Consider the following 15,148-nt stretch of genomic DNA (forward strand, 5'->3'; position numbering starts at 1 on the left):
GTGGTTTGTGTTTTCCAACAAATTAGGACATGGATTGTGAGCAAATCCACTCCAACTATTCCCTCGGGTATTTGGTTGTCCAAGAATGATCTACTGTAGCACTAACAAGTTTCCTCAAATACTTGGCTGGGTAGAGAGCGCACTGCAGGGAGCTCGAAGGAGCCTGCGGATGGTAGATTGGGGCGGCCCTTGGGGCACAGGGGGTTAATCCGCTTTTGATGGCAACATCCCACACAGCAACACAGGTTCACATCCTGACTAATTCCATTTTCAAACCGGCTTCCTATACACTCACCTGGGAGGGCAGTGGAAGATGGCCCCAGAATGTGGGCCCTGACACAGGAAGGAGCTGAGTGGAGTTCTTGGCTACAGGCAGTGCACCAGCCCCAGATTGCCTTCTGACCCCACACCCACCCCTTGCTCTCTGAAAGGCTACTCTGCCTTTCAAATCATTTTTTAAAATTTTTTTAAATTATTATTGCAAGCCCAAAACATGTTCACTTCCCTGCCACACTTAGAGTATACACAGAGTAGAAAGTGTGGTGGTGAATTTTCTCCATACCTATCTTGTACTGCCAAAAATCAGCAATCAAGTCCATTACCACAGCCTGTTGACACTTCTGGCAGCAGGACCAGTGTTTTTCATCTGCTTGCCTTATGCCTAAACCCTGCCCGGTGAGCAAATATTTGTGTGGGAAGTGGCAGGACCTTCATGGCTCCTGGGGGATCTGAGAACAAGACGCATGGCAGCAACGCTCAGGTGAGTGTTGGCCCAGCCTTAACTTCTAGGCAGTTGGCTTCACCTGTGAGCCTGCCTAGCTCTGCCTGAAAAGGAGATTGTTACCTGCTGACTGTAGAGTGGTTTTAGGTTGGTGTGAGTTGACACACAGCTCTTCCTAGCGTCCAACACAGCCACAGTTTGGCTGCCTTTAACTTCTATGGCATTTGGCAAGCGGGTCATAGTACAGGAGGTCAGAGTCCGCAGCAGGAAGGGGGTTGCTTCCAAAGCCCAGGGCCCTGGATTTTTGCACATGATCAACATGGAAGATGGGATTGCCAAGCAAGGAAATGGGAGCACAAAGAAGCAGCAAACCCTTTGGTCTTAGAATATGAAGGATGTCAAGGAGGCACCTGGAGCTCGCTGCAGATGCACACAGGTGACCAATCAGGTGCTAATTCCCAAAGGAGCACTGGCCTGTAACAACACATTCTGAGTTCTGTCCACTGTGCTCACAGAGACTCCAAAGCCATAGCCCTGGTCGTGTCAGGAACCTGCTATGCTCTCCTGGGGTCGGGCCAAGTGATCAGTGCTAATCCCAGCAATTAGACACGGTGGAGTCACCACCAGATGCTGGGACCCACAAACCATGATTCAGTTTTTGTTTCAGAGTTTCCTGGCAAACAAGACTATGTAGTATGTAAGACAAAGCACTGGAAATGTACAGAGCCCTCCCATGTGGCATTTTTCTCTAACACAGGTGGACATGCTAGAGCTCCCGTTGCACTCTATATGCTGGTGAATGTAGACTACAAAGCAAGAATCGAAAATGACCTACTAAGGTGGAGGAAAGCTACAAGCTGGCAGAGCCAGCCTTGAGTTCAAGTTTCTCACCTACAAATTGGAATTTCTTTTCCTGTTTCTTTACAATTGGACAGATGTAGTTTTCACTTTTGCCTTCTCAAAGGGTTTTCTTTTTATTTTTTTTTGTCTCCTGCTATTATTTGAACAAATTTAGCTTCTGATGGCACACAAGTGGTTAAATCCCAAAGTCTTGAGTTAATGGTACTAGAGGGTGTATACCCCAATGATGATGTTTAGAAGCTGGGCCTGGTGGCAGGTCTTGGGGAGCACACCCTCAGAAGGTCCAGCCTCTCTCGTTTCCCACCTCAGCTTATAGTCCTTCCTCCACCTGAGCCCGGCCAATGCCATCTGCTGTCCTCCCTCAGAGCCAAACTAGCTGTGCCATCTGATTGTGGACACTCCACAATGCTGAGTCACATGGAACTTTCTATCATTTGAATTTCCTCAAGCGTTTCATGTTCGCACTGAATGGCTAATAGACATTCCCCAGGACAATGTTGATGATGATTTGCTTCATGTAGAATTTTGTGTATTTCAGAGGAAGAGGATTGGGCGGTGGAGTAGATGTAAATGTGAAAGAAAGTTACAATGAAGGGTGATCACTCTCGCCCTGCCCCAGAGCCTTTGCACCTGTAAAGACCAGCAGAAGAGAACGCCCGTTTTATAGAGAGGAACAGAAAAGCTATGTGCACTTAGGGGCAGGGCAAGGGCAGGGACAAGATTGAGAATTTTAACTTGCCTTCCAAATTTCCAAATTGAGATGCCCCGTCAGCAGCTGGATGGAAGAGAAGGTGATTTCTTTTGTTTTATGTTTTAGATTTATTTATTTATTTATTTATTTATTTATTTATTGGAAAGGCAGCTAGCTATATAGAGAAGAAGATTTCCCATCTACTGGTTCACTCCCCAAGTAGACACAAGAGCCAGATCTGAACCTGTTGGAATCCAGGCACTTCTTCTGGGTGTCCCATGCAGGTGCAGGATCCCGAGGCTTTGGGCCATCCTTCATTCTTTCCTGGGCCACAAGCATGGAGCTGGATGGGAAGTGGAGCATTAGGGACATGAACCAGCACCCATATGGGATCCCGGCACTTGAAAAGGGAAAATCAACCAATTGACCCATTGTGTTGAGCTCGAGACTACAATTTGAAGGAGAGAGAAAAATCTTCTATCTGCTGATTCATTTACTGTCCAAACGGCCACAGTGGCCTGGTGTCCTACATGGTGCCAGGGTCCCCTGTATTGTGTCCCAGCATCATCTGCTGCTTTCCCAGGCACATTGATAAGGAGCTGAAGTGGTGCAGCCAAGACTCAAACTGAAATGTGGCATTGCAGGTGGCAGCTTAAAGCATTGGGTTCATGACCAAGCACTGGGTTCATTGCCACCTCGCCCCACCACCACCAGGGGTCCTGTTCTGTGATGCGTTTTTAGGGTTTTCTTGTAGCAGTGAGTGAGGGAGGTGAGTATATGCGTTTGTGCGTTTCTGCCCAATATAAATGGCAAGCTCATGGCAAGGCAACATGGATATAGAAGAGAAGCCACCGCGGGAAAGAAACACTGCAGATGGCTGGAGGAGTCATTCTTGGCTAAATCGAATAAGCTGGGGGAAGAGGGGTCTAGGGGAAAGGTGCTGGTGGTTCCAGAGGAGGGGAAATTGTGTGACCATTAGCTAGGAGTGTGCTGTGTCCCAGCCCTGTGGCTTCCTACCTGCCTCCCATCCTTACCTTCTGCAGTCATTTCCTACCTCCACCTCCTCACCCCACAGAGTCACAAACGTTGATTTTTTAAGATTTAAATTGGAGCATGTCAATTCAACACTTTCCCACTGAAGAGTGGGAGTGACTGCTCAAGCGCTTGCCCGTAAGGGTCTCCATGACCTTGGCCTCTGGCTTCCCATGGTTCTCACCACATGGCAGTGCCTTGGCTTCTTCAAGGGTAGACCACTTCCCTCCATGTCCTCACTTCCTCTGTGACTTCATTTCCAAGTGTCTTTCTTGGAGACAGGATGCCTCTGGCCACGCTTGCTGAAACAACTCTACTGTCAGTGCCAGCCCCCACTCCTGCTGAGTTTTTGTCTTTAGCCCTTCAAGACAGTCACAGCTCGCAAGTATCCGTTTTGCTGCCATCCTTCTTCTCCCACAACACCTGGGACCCGGTTGGTAACATCAGCAGCTCTGGCCAACAGGTTGTGAACATGGAGGTTCAGGTACACCTTGAGGCTCCCTTCTTGCCCTACCCCAACCAGAAATGGAAGCTCCCTTGTCTTCAGCAGAGGTGAAGGCACATGATGGATAGAGCCTGGATCATGGAGCCTGTGTGGGGCAGCTGCTTCAGGAAGTTCCCTGGCTTCCTGGACTTTTCCCTGATGAGATGAACTTTGTTGCATTGAACTGCTGAGCTTGCTGAGGGTTAATCTGCTGCCATAGTAAAATACAGAATCTGTTAGGGTCCGAATCATGTTCGACCCTCTCCTGGCCCTTCAAGTCCTAACACAGTTGGGTAACTGGGGAGATAGCAGCCTTTATAAAGCTGATTATACTAGAATGAAGTCAATAGGGCCTAGTTGGTTAAGCTGCCACTCAGGACTCAGGTATCTATCCTGGTCTCCCCATTTAGGTGATAAGAACTTAAGGACTTGAGCCATTTTCCACTACCTTCTATGCACAATAGCAGGCAGCTGGGTCAGAAACTTGAACCAGCACTCCATTAGAGGGTGCTGGCATTAAGGGACAGCTTAAATTGCTATGCCACAACATTGGCCCTAGGGACTGAAGGCACAGAATACAGAAGAAGAAGAAGAAGAAGAAGAAGTTTGAGACTTTATGTGATATTTTTTGTTACCACATCCTCAATATTTAAATGTGTTCTATCTTACCAAATCCAACATCTATAAAAGCAAATATTTACAACTGACCAAGGCAAAAACCTTAAGGGGCAGGGAAAGATGATAAAGGATGGAATGAACAAGAGGCTGAGTCTTTAAAAGAAAGTAAAAGTTACAAGTTGTATAAAAAAAATCCAATGTCTTGCTGCCAGTAACATCCAAAGTAGGATGATAAAGACAAATGGGACAATCTTTCGAATTTAGCTCCTTTCTTTATATTGCTTAATAGAATTTTATTGTGCAAACATATTTCATTGTTATGTCAGTTGAAAGTGTGTGAAGCAATAATACCCTAACGGGAAAGCACACACTTCACACACTTGGGGCCTTGACCTTGCTTTGTAATACCAACCTCCACAAATGAGTCAGCACTCCTTGAAAACATGGCTGATTATAGCATTGGGACAGGACAGTTAAAGATATCTTACGGCAGGGCTAGTGTGGTATAGCTGCCTGAGCTGTAACTTGTGACACTGGCACCCCACATTGGAGTGCCAATTCAAGTCCTGCAGGAGGAGGCTTGTATCCCAACCCTGGAGACTCCCAGACCCTCACGAAGGACTACCAGTATGGGTGCCAAGGACTATATCCCATGTGCCGAGGAGATCACGGGGAATTGGAGTGTCCTCGCAGGCCGAGAACTCTGAGTTCATCCATTCCCTATTGCATCTCCTACACGGGATGGAAGAAGGCCAGCTCCTTCCTTATAGGATCTAATGTCATCGGAACAACACCCAGGAGCCCTGAATGGACCTCAGAAACAGAACAGTAAACTTCTTTCGGGACTTGGGAGAGGAGCTTTCTCTGGTCCTTACTTAGTTCAAACTTTGGCTCCCCATCCTCTCTTGCAATGACCATAAGGGTCACTCTGGAGTCCGCCCCACCCCTCACAAAAAGGAAACAGTCAGCTTGGACTCCCATATACCTAACTAGGTAGGACACAAAGATTAGTTACTCCTCACTAAGATATTAAAGATTTCTCTGCACATCCCTCCTAAAACTGTTCTGCTCCTTACTTGTTAACATATGGCTTGTTTGAGGTATAAGCCTGTTTGGACTATCCTAAATTTCACACAGTTCAGTAGAAATCACGCTTGAATACTTTAAGGTGCTAAATATATAAATGAAAATAGACATGAGACAGCTGAATAGTATCATATAACTATTTTAAGGTGTATAGCAGCTGGTTGTATATAAACTATAATTGAGATGTCAATGAAGCAGTTACAGGATGTGGTTAAGAACTTGCATTTTCTAACATACTGGTCACTCAATACCATGTCAATTAATTTCATGATGTAAATTGTTGTTGAAGTTGTGTAGTGGCTTTTCATTGGAGGGGATGATATTCTGCCAGCCCTACTTTCAGACCAGGGATGGTTTCCCAATGAAACTGTTGAATTTATCTGGACAATAAGATGCTGGACTTTCTGCATGGTCCATGCCCGCAATGAAGGAATCATGACTGGTTATGATCTGTAGTACTGTAACAATGTGGAGGAATTCAATGTGGGGGTGGGGAGGGCTTGGGGAAGGGTTGGGGGAATCCCAGGGCCTATGAAACTGTGTCATAAACGAAATAACTGTAGTTTAAAAAAAAAACAAAAACAAACAAAAAATTCAAGTCCTGGTTGTCTCAGGTCTGATCCAACTTCCTTCTATTGTTCCTAGGAAATCAGCAGATCACGGCCCAAGTATTTGGTCCCCTGCCACCAATGTGGGCAACCCAGATGGAGCTCCTGGTTCCTGGCGGTAACCTGGCTCAGACCCAGCTGTTTTCAGACATTAGGTATGTACAGCAGCAAATGAAGATATCTCTATATATTCATCTCTCTCTTTCTCTCATTCTCAATCTGGATCACCCCTCACTCTTTGTTGCTCTGAGTTTCAAATAAGAAAACGAGTAAGTCTTAAAAAAATAGATACGATGTCAGAAAGTGAGGAAGTGTTAAGAAAATACAGCAGCAGGATCACCTATTGATGATCAGCTATGCCAGAGGTGCTGCTAGTGACAAAACCTGAAATAATTTGAACGAGAAAATAGAGTGCAGGAGGGTTCCCTCTCAGGAGGTGAAATGGACACCCATGAGATTGTACTGAATAAAATCAATGATTACATAAATCAAGGATGAGGAAGACACCTCCTTGACAGGTAGAGGAATTCTGGGACCACCCTCTCCCCAGTGAGGAGAAGCATAGCTCCCTGTGGGCTCTGCTAAGAGCACATGGGAAAGCACTGAGAAGCGTAACTGTGCTGTTGGGAAACAGGCAAACACACCAGCCAGTGTGCCAAGTCAACATCAGCAGCCACAAGCCATGTTGAGAGCCCAGAGCCTGGAGAGGATGTGGTGAGAATAGCGCTTCTCTGCTCAAAACCCACACAGTCAGTCTCACTGTGAGGTCAACATTGGACAGTTTCCAAATTGAGGACATTCCATGAAGGAGCTGACCAATCCTCAAGTCTGCCAAAGTCTGAGAAATCACTCTGGCCCAGAGGCATCAGCGGGGTAGGAACCATGCAGACAATTGTAATGTGACCCTGGATGGGGGCCTGGGACACAGCAAGGCAAAGTGGGGAAATGTGAATAGAGCGCCAATTGTACCATGGTCAGTTCTTTGACTCCAACACATCTATCACAAACACGCAGGATGGCATTGGAATAGAGGGAGTGGGTCATCTTTCCAAGCTCTGAGGATCCATGCAAGAAATGGAATAAATGATGTCAACATAGGAGTCATCTGTACTCTCATGTTTATAGGAATTCAATCACAATGGCTAATATATAGAATCAACCCAAATGTCCATCAACTGATGACTGGCATTCATACATGATGGAATACGACTCAGCCATAAAAAAAGACAAAATCCTGTCTTTTGCAATCCTATGGATGGAACAGGAGACTATTATGCTTAGCGAAATAAATTCATCCTAAAAAGACAATAACCATCTCTTTTTTCTAATGTGTGGTAATGTATACAGAATGAAAACCTGCAATGCATATGAGTGAAATTGATATCTTGAGATGGGATTATCGTTTAGAACCCTTGTCCATACTCGTGGGGAACAGGGATCTTTCTAACTAGTACTTGTTGAATTCTTTGTTTAATGTGATTATAAATTGAAAGTATATCAACAGAAAACTAAGAAATAAGGCAGGACAGTGGGAAGGAAGGAGGGATGGAGAAAGAGGATGAGAAATATCATTATGTCCTTGAAACTGTATCTGTGAAATGCATAAAATCTGGTCCCTTCATATACACATACGAAAAAGAAGTGGGAACAACCTAGATGTAAAGTGTCTCCACTGTCTATTACAATTAAAACAGAATGGTCGGAGGGATAGACTTTCAAAGTTGTTGCAGATTATGGAGTGAAAAAAACAGAATGGAAGATACATTTTCTGTTTTTGATTGCTGGGGGCTGAAAGAGGCGTCTCTCCTGGGCTTGTAAGATTGCTACCTTCCCTTGTCTTCATGCGGTCTTCCCTCCTTGAGGGTCTCCGTTCTAACTGAAGCCACGGACAACAAAGGATTCCCCACTGTTGCTGCACAGAAAGCTATTTAAACTGATGACATGCTCATGGTCCAGAGTGATAATTTCCTTGCTTCTTGCACAGTAATTTGCTATCCCATAATAGTTGTCTTTGCTAAAAATCTGCTGAGCTTGAGTGCTTTTTAGGGTCCCTGATGACATTGTAAAGAACCGACTGCAGCCAAAATTGGAACCCAGACGAGAGTCACCTTAGGAGTCGTCAAGCCCGTGTTTCGGTGCATCAGGTTAAGCCACTGACTGCAATGCCAATGCCGGCACCCAAATGGGTTCCTGATATTCCACCTCTGACCTAACTCCTTGCTTGTGCATTTGGAAAAGCGGCAGAAGACAGCCCAAGTGGCTGGGCCCTGCCTCCCATCAGGGAGGAATCTGGATGGAGCTTTAGAGTCTTTGTTTTGACTTGACCCAGATCTTGTTGTGTCCATTTGGGGAGTTAATCAGCAGCTGGAATGCACTACTTCTCTCTCCCTCTTTCAAATTAGATGTTACTAAATTTTGTGGAGCATCCTGGATTAGGCACAGAGACCTCTGTTGCATATTTGTATAGTTTCATATACTTGTTTGATTCTAAGATTTATGTATTTATTTAAAGTCAAAGTTAGAGAAAGACAGACGGAGAGAGAAAGAGAGAGAGAGAGAGAGAGAGAGAGAGAGAGAGAGAGAGAGAGAGAGATGGGCCTTCTATCCACTAGTTCATTTCCCAAGAGGCCACAATAGTCAAGGTTGGGCCAGGCCAAAGCCAGGATCCAGGAGCTTCACTCGGGTCTCCATGTGGGGGGCAGAGGCCCAAAGATCTGAGTCATCATCAAGCTGCTTTGACTAGTTTGGAGCTGGATCAAAAGCAGAAGATCTAGGCTGCAAATTAATGCCCATATGGGATGCCAGTGGTGCAGGCAGTGGCTTTACTCACTATGCCACAGCACTGGCCCCAGTTTCACATATTTCTTGTTAATTCTTACCAAAATTATAATTAAATAACAACACCGTTGCTTTAAACTTTTAAAAATTGCCTCGTTTACTTGAAAGGCAGGGCCTACAGATAGAGACTGAGAAGGAAGTGCTAGTTCACTCCCCAGATACCCACAAACAGCTGGGGCAGAGCTGGAAAGAAGCCACGGGCCCAGAACTCAGATACTCAAGCCGTCATGTGCCCACTCCCAGGTACATGTTAGCGGTAAACAAAGCCTGACTTCAAGTCCAAGCACTCAAACATGTGACGTGGGAATCCCAAGAGTTGGTTTAATCATTGTGATTTATTATGCACACCCACAGTTGGACTTTAAACAACTAGGTCCCAAGGCCTTGGGCCACCCTCTGTTGCTTTCTCAGGCCACAGGCGTGGAGCTGCATGGGAAGTGGAACCACCGGGACATAAACCAGCACCCATATGGGATCCCAGCACGTGCCAAGCAAGGATTTAGCCATTGAACCACCATGGCAGGCCCTGTATTCCATTTATTACCCTGGGCACTGGTCACCCAGATATCTTCTCTGTATATGTCAATGAACTGTACATATTTTGTGTTTATTTACTTTTCTAGAGGTATATTGTATGTGAAAAAAACTTTTGAGGGGTTGGTGCGATGGCATGACAGGCCAATCCTCTACCGGCCGGTGCTGGCATTCCAGATAGTGCCCGTTTCTATCCCAGCTACTCCACTTCCTTTTGATTTAAATTTTATTTCTTTATTTTTTTAAAGACTTATTATTATTATTTTTTTATTGGAAAGGCGGATATACAGAGAGGAGAGACAGAGAGGAAGATCTTCCATCCGATGATTTCACTCCCCAAGTGAGCGCAACGGCCGATATGGGATCCCGGGGTGTGCAAGGCGAGGACCTTAACCACTTGCGCCACCGCGCCGGGCCCTATTTATTTATTTATTTATTTTAAGATTTATTTTTATTATTTTTTTATTGGAAAGGCGGATATACAGAGAGGAGAGACAGAGAGGAAGATCTTCCATCTGATGATTCACTCCCCAAGTGAGCAAAACGGCCGATACTATGCCAATCTGGAGCCAGGAGCCTCTTCTGGGTCTCCCACGTGGGTGCAGGGTCCCAAAGCTTTGGGCCGTCCTCGACTGCTTTCCCAGGCCACAGGCAGGGAGCTGGAAGGGAAGCGGGGCTGCCGGGATATGGGATCCGGGGCATGCAAGGTGAGGACCTTAACCACTTGCGCCACTGCGCCACCGCGCCGGGCCCCTAAATTTTATTTTTTAACATTATTTGCATAATTGACAGGATTTATGCCCCGGTGGGTGTCCAATTAAGGTGGGGAGGGCTAAGGTATGGAGGAAGTTGTATGGGACAAATGTTTCAATTTTTTCCCCCTCCTGTTTCTCTAGCGAGGGAAGGGGAAGGGGCCACTCCTCGTTGTCAGAATACATGACCTGAGGATAGGAGACAATTAGCTGACGATGCCTCAGAGACCCCTATGTGGGTCTCTGAGTGATTTTGATAGTTCTAAGACATCGTTGGTTAATTGTATAAGGACTGACCGAGAACATGTTTACAAGGTCTATCGGTTGACCAAGTTCACCTTAGTGCATCCACAGGCCCAGGGACATGTCGCCAAGTTTGGCCAGGAGAGTTGTCCAACCTGTTCTGTTCCCCGCCCTCCCCCCGCCTCATGCATCTGGACATGCTGTCCACTGCACAGGCATCAGCAACTGAGGAGGCCCAGGCCCGATATATACACTCCAAGGTCATATTACATATATCGTGATTTTCACTGTGGTCAGAGTTTGAGTCCAGCCATCTAGTTGAGGAGTCCCTCAACTAGAAACATTGCCTGGGGTGACCTCAGACTTCACTCTTGTGTGCACTAGCCAGTGCAGGCTCAGGTTTGGTGTAACCTGTACCGGTCAACACACATACCACTGGATGCAGCTGCCTGATAAGTTCTGCTCCCAGTTCATCTCTCATGTGAAGTTATGGGTGCTGCAGCCCAACCCAGCCCAGCCCAGCCTGCCACAGGTCTTATCTTTATACATGCCAGCAGGTGGCACAGCTTAGTTGGGATGACCCCCAATAGCCCTACTAGGCCTGCACTCAACCCTGGATTTGCATGTTCCCATATGTGTCTCCTTGTGCTAGCCCGGTCCATCTCACATCCCATTTGGCTCATATGCACACCCATGGGTGCTGCAGCTTAGTTCAGACCAACCTGCCCCCCAGATCCAGCCCACAGGAATCCAGTCACAGGTGCTACTGCCTTGCCCAACCTGGGCTATCATCATCCCTGGTTTTCATAACCAATGGGAGCTGTAGCCTAGCAGGAGAGTATCCATAACTTTCCCATCTGGTATAGATCTTTCACTTGCCGGGGAATACTGCAGTCCAGCCGGACATGAGTTACACTCAGTCCCGGCACATGTCAAACAGAGGGTGCTTAGGCCTAGCCCAGCCTGGCCTACCCCCAGTTCCAGCTCTCATGTTTATCCATGGAAGCAGCAGCCCAGCAAGGGAGTCCCTGAAGTTCCCCTACCAGGCCCTCTCTCTGTCCTGGTCTTGTGTGTGATAGTGGGTACAGCAGTCAGCCTCAGGTGGCCCACTCCTTGTCTCAGCTGGGTCCTATGGCCTAGCCCAGCCAGGCCACCCCCAGCCCCAGCGTCTGTGTATACCATTGGGCAGCAGCAGTGCTATTTAGCCCAGCCCAGGTGTCCCATGTGGATTGGTGCCTTAGCCTGAACCGCACATGACCTCTACATTCCCATAGGTCCATGGAAACTTCCAAAAGTCATTCCTTCCATGTCTAACGTGGTCTCAGCCGTTCCCACTCCAATATGTCCCCAGGCCCCCTTCCCTAGGGCACTCTGAAGCCCCTCTGCCTGTGGTACAGGGTAGTGTGTCCCGGCCTGGCATTCACTGTTTCCCCCCTCTTGTCTTGAAAAAAAAAATACCACAGCTGTAGCAACTGCCCAGGTTTCCTGTACCTAGGCAAGTGTTACACTGCTGGCAGAGAAGAAGCCAGTACCTGGTGGACATTCTGGGCCTGGTTAATGCCAAATTTCTGTTAACTATACCAGTATACCAGCATAGAGTTGCCTGTTTGATTTTTCTTTGAGGAGAGGGTGGGTGGGGAGGGAGCCAAACATGGCCCAAGAACATCACATGGGAAATTTGGATAAAACTCCTGGCTGCTGTCATCAGCTTGGCCCAGTGCTGTCAACTATAGTCACACAGGAATCAGTGAATGGAAGATCTCTCTCTTTATATCACAATTCTGATTAAAAAGAGAGAGAGAGAGAGAGAGAGAGAGAGAGAATAGTTGTTAAAAAGTGCCATCAATGAAGATTCTCCATAGGTGATTAAACATCCAACAAAAGTTCCCAAAGGAGTGAGCTGTAGAGGAGAAATCCTATCAAGTGCTGTAGAAAATGTTGAGACTTCAGGATGAATGGATACATCAAGGGCCTGGAAAAAATGGAGTTTCAGATGTTTAAGAACTATAACAGGAGCAGACGCGTAGCTCAACAGGTGGGACCTTGGTTGAGATGCCCGCCTTTGACATCAGAGAACCTGGATTTGGTTCCCAGCTCCAGTTTCTGACTTCAGCTTCCTGCTAATGCAGACCTGGAGACAGCAGTGACACCTAAGGCAACTGAGTTTCTGCCATTCACATGGAAAAGCTGCACTGATCCCCTGGCTCCTGGCTGTTGTGGAAGAGTGAACCAGCAGATGCTTGCGCTCTTCTCCCCTCCCCCACCACCTGCCAACTCTTGCTTTTTGAATAAAGTAGGAAAAAAAGCTATAATGTCTTTATACAACTTTAAAGCCAAGAAAAATCAAAACTACCTTATTAACAAAGATTCTAGGTATCAGATGGGCCGTCAGCAACACTGCAGGCAGAGTCAGAGAGGAGTTTAACGCCTTTACATTTCAGGTCTTGGAAGGAAATGAATTTTGAACCTAGGAAGCCCAGCCAAACCACCCAACATTGTGGTCATGGAAAGGACAACTTTATACATACCAGTAAGGACTCAAAAACCATACTTCCTAAATCCCCAGGAAAAACTGCTCATGGTCCTGTACCATGGAAGAAGAAAAACCCAAAGCTAGTGAAGTCGATGAAGAGGGAATGGGTTCTGCACCCTGGGTGGTAATATGGTAATACTGTATTAGCCAACACAGATTTCTTTTTTGCAAAGTTGGATAAAAGGTGTAGGAATTACAGGTGGCGGGATGGGTAAAAAGTCTTCAGCCTACGTTCAAGCAGTTCAGAAAACAACCATTTGAACCATCCTGGTGACAGTCACGGAGCGCACAAATGGGGTGAGACGGTGATGGTCAGGAACCCGGAGAGAAAGGCAGGGGAGCTTAACCTGCGGCACCGCCATGCCAGCTCCTTCTTCTCCATTTTCAAAGGGTAGGGTGACTTCCTTCAGGTGAGGAATAGGATGCTGCTGCCAGTGCCATGGGAGGGCGTAGGCCACCCACGCGGGCCGGCAGGACACAGCATTAGGCTAAAAAGGCTAATTCTCTAGTCCCAGAATCTAACGGGATGTGTCTTGTTAGCTTGGATCGGTCTGGGTCCTATCATCCCTCTTTTTGTCTGTTTCTCCCTTTCAGAATACCTCCCATCTCTCCTCTGCCTGTCCCATCGCCGGAGGGTGGATGCACACTAACCTGATTTCACAGGCTCCCAACTGGAGCAATTTTGCCACAAGGTAAAATTCTTTTCATCCTCCCCTCTCTCAGCTGATAGGCAAACGAGACTGTGACCTTCAGGCTTTGGTGTACTACTACAATCAATTAAGGTTTAGGGAACTAATGGGATGCAGTGTCTGCATTTACAGCAGATGATGGGGATTTAGGGAGCCAAGACTGAATGCCATGAAGCACATGGTAGTTATCTACTGTGTGGGGCAATTAGGCTTGATTTAAACAAGAAGTCAGGCCTTCACCTGAGAGGGCCAGGGTCCTTCTCTGCCCCTCCTGTGTGCACTTGTTGAGGGAGGGCTACATGAAGATACTGCAAGACTGAACTTGTCTACCATGCTGGACTTTGACCCAGAACACGCAGCCTGCTGGACTGTCAGCAAATATGTTTCTGTTCTTGAAGCCACCTGGTCTGTTTGGTTAGGACCACCTGAGCAGACTGCTAGACCAAGAAAAATGTGCAAACATCCATGCAGTATGTGATCGCCAAATACAACCAGTTATTGGAAGGGAGGGGGATTATGGTTTGGCTAACCGGGGTGTCTCCAAACTTCTGTTAAGGACTTGAGCTCCAGCAGCTCCTGTTCATGGAGCAAGAACGAAACAATCCAAGTCCTGTGTCTGCAGGTAGTCTTGGTTGGATTGCAGTGACTTGCCAGGGTGCAGTCCTAGCATTGAATCATGAGAGGCCGTACAGAAGGAAGACGACCAGCGTGCAGCTTCCTGGCTCACCACGAGCTCCTTCCTCTGCATGCAACCCACACCCACAGCCCACATCAGACCGGCTCCCTCATCTTGGACTGCAAATCCTCAAAATTATGAGCAAAAATAAACCTTCCTTCCAAAACAGCCACTCTCAGGTATTTATGATATTGATGAAAAGTTCACACAGGGTCTCTGGTGAGATTTTCATCTCTCATTGCTTACCCTGATATATTACTTTTATCAACCACTTTATTATTATAAATGTTTAAAGTTTGTTTCAAGATCAGTTACTTGTGTCATGCACTTTTTTTTTTTCTAACCTGAAAGGCAGAGGGAGGGAGGAGGGGACAGATCTATAGATTTATCTACTACCCACTGGTTGACTCCCTCCAAGTACCTATAATACCTGGGGTTGCGATGGGCTGAAGGCAGAAGCTGGGAGCTCAATCTGTGTCTCACTCACGGGTGGCAGGAACCCAAGTACATGGGGTGGATACTGCGGTGCAGCAAGTTAAGCCACTGCTATGCCTGCAGCCCATATTAGAGCATCTGTCCAAAATTCCTGGTTCCTGCTTCCTGCTCATTCGCGGGAGATGTCAGCTAATATGTCTCAAATGCTTAGGCCTCTGCCAGCCACAGGGACGCTTGGCTGGGGCTCTCGGCTCCTGATTTCTGCCTGGCCCAGCCCTCGCTGCTGGACAGTGAACCCATAGATGGAGGATTCATTCTCTCTTCTCCTGTCACTGTGCCTGTCAAAT

The sequence above is a fragment of the Ochotona curzoniae genome, unplaced genomic scaffold (genome assembly GCF_017591425.1).
Source record: "Ochotona curzoniae isolate NIBS_2020 unplaced genomic scaffold, NIBS_Ocur_1.0 scaffold_4763, whole genome shotgun sequence".
NCBI classification, from domain to species: domain Eukaryota; kingdom Metazoa; phylum Chordata; class Mammalia; order Lagomorpha; family Ochotonidae; genus Ochotona; species Ochotona curzoniae.